This window comes from Macaca mulatta, chromosome 5, assembly GCF_049350105.2.
Source record: "Macaca mulatta isolate MMU2019108-1 chromosome 5, T2T-MMU8v2.0, whole genome shotgun sequence".
Taxonomy (NCBI): domain Eukaryota; kingdom Metazoa; phylum Chordata; class Mammalia; order Primates; family Cercopithecidae; genus Macaca; species Macaca mulatta.
Window position 1 is genome coordinate 117,657,003 of NC_133410.1, and position 5,393 is coordinate 117,662,395.

The 5,393-nt window shown below is 42.7% G+C and overlaps 1 long non-coding RNA gene across 1 annotated transcript; it reads left to right on the plus strand.

Annotated features, from left to right (window-relative positions):
• Positions 1 to 325: 325 nt before the first annotated feature.
• Positions 326 to 4,272, plus strand: LOC114678172 (uncharacterized). Its single transcript, XR_003729446.2, has 3 exons — positions 326 to 412; positions 748 to 867; positions 4,165 to 4,272. It is a non-coding gene; the product is annotated as an uncharacterized LOC114678172 (long non-coding RNA).
• Positions 4,273 to 5,393: the final 1,121 nt, after the last annotated feature.

Below are 5,393 nucleotides of genomic sequence, written 5' to 3' on the forward strand. Positions count from 1 at the left end.
GGTTTTACAAGAAGATCTTTATATACAAGGCTGTAAAAATTCTGTTCTCCTTCCTGCCCTTTTTTTCCTCAAGCCCAAAGGTCCAGGAGAGATTATCTGCCTATGAAACTTCCATTTCGTAAATGCCAGTCTCCCCTGTAGTATAACCTGCAGTGTACTCGGGCCAGTCAATCCAAGCCCTGAGGCCTTCTCTTTTCACAGATCAATTTGTGAGCATGCAGACTGGAAACCCCTGATAGCTTGAGAGTTGTCAGCAAATGGACTAGGGAAAGCCATGGTTTATTCACAGATGCTCTTGACCTTCTGTGTTCTTTATGAGGTTGCCCACGTCTTCACTGAAGAAACCACTCGAGAGGGCTTGGCAGGAGCCATGCTCTGTGCTAGGCGTTGGGCCTGGATAGTGCACAGACAGGTGAGTTGTGACGTTACAATAGAGAGCCGTAAGTCCAACGCAAAGAGGTGTGTGGGGGGTAGGTACAGGTCAGGAGGCAGCTCGGGCAGGATGAACCTGGAGTACAGTTAAGAGGATGGGGAGCCATGTCAGGCAAGGAGATGGTACCCGGGCCAGGTGTGAGGGATGAAGAGGATGGATTAGTTTTGTGAACTTGCGTTTAGCCTCACTGAGCCTACATTTCCTCATCTGTAAAATAGGTATAATAAACAACATGGGGGTTAAAAAAATAAATAAAATGATTTTGTAAATTATAAAATGCTTTATAAGTATCCGTTATTATTTGTATCTTCTAGTTGTTTTCCATAAGCTAAGCAGTGAAGACATGGTATTTAAGACCAGCCAAAGCTGAGCTGACATCAGTGGTACCAACATTGTGCTCTTCCCTGGGTGTGGTGTACTGAGCCCTCCACAAGGTGAGGATCAGGGACTGTGTTGGGGAGTGGTAAGAAGACAGGGGATGGAAGCCTTTGGTACCGTCCTTTCATGCTGGCAGCAACCACCCAAGGTAGCGTACAGTGGCATCCTAACTGGGATGCAAAAGAAAGAATGCACTAAGTTTTAGGTGACCACTAGTATCCATAAAATAACGTAGTTTAGAGAGCAACAAGATGCTTTTCTGCATGTTTGAATGTGACCCCACCTGAGTTGAATTTCCATAAACTGTTTCATCTCTAAACTCATAAATTTAGGAACGTTACTCATTCCAGTACCAAAAATTCTAGCCTCTTGACCCTCCAGCCCACTTTCAACTTTACTTTTTCCATTATCTAGTAATCACTCTCTTGTCAATAGCTTCAACTGGTTTGTCTTTTTTTTTTTTTTTTTTTTTGTGAGTCTCTCTCTGTTGCCCAGGCTAGAGTGCAGTGTCATGATATTAGCTTGCTGCAACCTCCACCTCCTAGGTTCAAGCAATTCTCCCTCCTTGGCCTCCCAAGTAGCTGGATCTACAGGTGCCCGCCACCATGCCCAACTAATTTTTTTTTGTATTTTTAGTAGAGATTGGAGTTTCATCACGTTGGCCAGGCTGGTCTTAAACTCCTGACCTCAAGTGATCTGCCCACCTCAGCCTTCCAAAGTGCCGGATTACAGGTGTGAGCCACTGCACCTGGCCTGTCCGTGGTCTTTTCAAAGCATTTGCCTTTAAACCCCCCACCCCAGATCAGTCCAGGCTTAAACCCAGTCTTCTGAGTGTTGCTAGAGAAAATCATGCAACTGTGAGATTAGCACTGCTACAAATTCAGGATTTCAGCAGCTATCTGATGTTCTTCTATCATGGGAAAATATTTTAAAATATTATTGGATGTATTTTTCCTTTCTGGTCATTCCTCCTGCCACCCATAGAAGCCAAGGGCACCCCTTACTTTAGGGGAGAAGGCAGTAGTAGCCAGCCAAGAACAAAGGAGTCAGTGTTGAGCTTCTGACTTCCAAAACAGGCTTCTGAAATTCATTTCAGGGAAAATAGATGTGAAAGCCAAGATTTTCATTTGCAAGATCCAGGCTTTGTTGAGAGAGGAGAGGATTTGTGGGTTCTAAGGAAACAGAATAGAAAACTAGAGCATAGTTTACAGCGATAACCATAGAGTGGGGAGGATGAATGATGAGCTGTGATGTATGGCGGTTTCCTGTCAAACCAGAGGGCAACAAGGCAAAGCAAAACAAAACAAAACAAAACAAAACAGAAACTCTTGCTGGGCTGGAGGACTGTAACTTGATGCAAGAGGCATAGGAACACCAGGACATTGAGAGGTGACTGCGGGTTGAAAACCTTACTGAAGTTGGGGTAGAAGGTGAGGAGGCAGCATGGAGATCGCCTGGAAAGATCTGGGAATCCTGGAACTGACAGAATTGTGTAATCCTTTTCAACCGGGACTCTGAAATAAGGCTGTTCCTTACAATGGTCCTGGTAACATGGAGTGACCACAGTCAAGAAAACAAAAGAAAAAATGCCACGTTTAGGTAGAGGGAAGCTCTGATATGGGCTGTGTCCCCCCTAAATCCCTCCACTTGGCATAGAAGATCTCCAGATGTCCCACGTGCCCTGCTGGGAAGATGACATGCAGAGGGACTCTGGGATGTAGAGAATACTCTTCGCCAATGCTCTTGTGTTCCTCATGAGGACTCCTCCTCCTCTTTCTGTTCTTCCAATGCTGATGCTTTCTCCACACCAGCACTCTTCTGGCCTTACACGTAGCTCATGTTTTACACAGATCGTCCTCAAATTTGTGTCTTTGAGTCTAAAGAACAGATGCTGCTTCATACTTTTACCTCTAGAGCTTGGTTTATAATTGAATTTCAGAGTATATTTATCAGGTGAATTAATTAACTTTTGTGCATCCTGCACGGAATTGAAATCTTCCAGCATCTTTGCCACTTTAAGATGATATAATGCCATATGTTTGGCCTGCAAATAAATATTTACAAGATACTTCCAAGTGGAATCTTAGTGCCTTTGTTGAGATATTGACCCCTATAGGTAGTAAGTTTCATATTTTATTTTATTATTTTATTTGTTTGTTTTTGAGACAGAGTCTTGCTGTGTCACCCATGCTGGAGTGCAGTGGTATGATCTCAGCTCACTGCAACCTCCACCTCCTGGGTTCAAGTGATTCTCCTGCCTCAGCCTCCCGAGTAGCTGGGACTGCAGGTATGCGCTACCACGCCCAGTTAATATTTTATACTTTTAGTAGAGATGGGGTTTCACCATGTTGGCCAGGCCGGTCTTGAACTCCTGACCTCAAGTGATCCACCCGTCTCGGCCTCCCAAAGTGCTGGGATTACAGGAGTAAGACACCGCGCCTGGCCAGTTCCATATTTTAGATAATTAGTTTATTTGCCACTTGGCAGAGAAAATTTAGAAATAAACAACCTAATACTTTGGAGTAATACAATGTAACCCAAAGGTCACTTAGCCTAAAGCCTCCACCCTGTGATAGTAGGTTTCTAAGCCCTTCCTCAAAGTGTCCATAGGTTACTTGCAGAAATCCCTAGAGGGATGCATTACTTGTGTCAGACTGTCAGGTACTGTCATCGTATGGTACCCACTCCACTCTTCTCTTGCTTTGGTTCCAAACTGTGATGTCTGCCGGCCATGAAGCCATTTAGAACAATGTCGCTTCTGCCCATGATGTGAACAGTAATGCCCATGAAAATGTCATGAAGCTGTCCATCTTTGGCATACTAAAGTAATACTAGCGTCTATGAAGAAGCTGAGAAAATAACTTTCTCCATAATTCTGGGCCACATTTTATCACGGAGCTCCTAAGCTCATGGTCTCACAGTTTTGCAAGCTTCTGGTTATCCCCTTTCACAAAAAAGAACTCCATGGAAAAAGTTGGGAAATGAATACTGCACCATTCCCTTCAAACTCCTCTGGGAAAGCCCTCACCGAAACTCCTCTCTCTGTTTCCAGTTACCAAACAACAGCAGCCACAAAACTCCAATGCATATTAACAGAAGCAGAAAATAAGTTTAATGGACTGAGGGAGAGAAGGAAGAAAGGTTATTGTCTTCACTAGCAGAATTTAGGTAGCAATTCTTCCTACTCAAAATGCTGTTTCAAAATACCTTGTATATAGTGAAATATAGCATCATGACTGCTGGAAAAGGAGTTTATTCTTTCCCTAGTAAACATGGGGAAATGGGAGCCAAAAGAGTGAAGAAGATAAACCAGATTAGGAAATGACATCTTAAAAGATACTTTTGTCTTGCAGCTATATAAAGAATGCAGATCAGAATGACTCCTGGACATTAACCCACTGAAGGTCTACCTGAAGAACTTCCCACTCCTGCTGTACCTTGTACGCTGATTCTATCACCCCTCAGGAGTTTTGTCACTGACTTCACCATTTATTTTCCCATCATAGTGTGCTGTGTCCCTCAGACTTAACATAGCATGTTTGTCTTCTGAATAGAGACTTGTCTATGTTGAGCCATATATCTGCCTCCTCCTTCTGCTTGACACAGGCCTCCACCAGCTGGACTCAAACTTCAATCACCCCCGAACCAGGCCTATCCCTGAAAAACTCTCCTATTCTTGTACTTGGATCCAGTAACTCCCAGTCTTATACTAAGATCCAGAATAATTCCTTCGGATTATAGTTTTAAACATTGATGCTCAAAAGAAAAAACAATCCTGGGGTGAGCATGATGGCTCATACATGTAATCCTAGCACTTTGAGAAGCTGAGGTGAGAGGATTGCTGGGGGCCAGGAGTTTGAGACCAGCCTGGGCAACATAGCAAGATTTCATCTCTACAGAAAATTCAAAAATTAGTTGGGCATAATGGCATGTGTCCGTAGTTCTAGCTACTTAGGAGTCTGAGGCAAGAGGATCACTTGAGCTCAGGGCTTCAAAGTTACAGTGAGCTATGATCAGGCCACTGCACTCCAACTTGGGTGACAGAACGAGGTCCTGTGTCTAACAAAAAATAAATGAAAATAGCATTCTGAAGATGGATGGTGGTGATGATTGCACAACACTGAGCTGTACACTTTAAAATGGTTAAAATGGGGTGTGTGTGTGTGTGTGTACATGTATAAAGGCAATGATTAAAATGGGTTCATTCTTTTGATTTGAGAAGTTTAAAATTAAAATTGTGAACATTTACGTACTTTCAATGATTTTTTTCCCATAACAGTGTAAGTAATAAGGAAAGAGAAAGAGAAATCGAAAATAGAAAATTTTTGTAAAATTCTTCAAAAATATTAAATGAATTGGGTCAAATTTACATCAAGTACTTTTACAGTGTGTGCTTGGATATGCATAGACAGCTTCTATTTTTCTCATTGTGGGTTTGAGTATTTCTTTCCCTGGTGGAGGTCTATTGCCTCTCAAGAGAGAGAAAAGTTGTGGAAACAAAACGAGGCTTTGTGCATCTTTCACAAGGGCTGGTTTGTTTTAGAAGGAATTTCAAGGAAGTTGGGAATCTTAAAATTGTGTT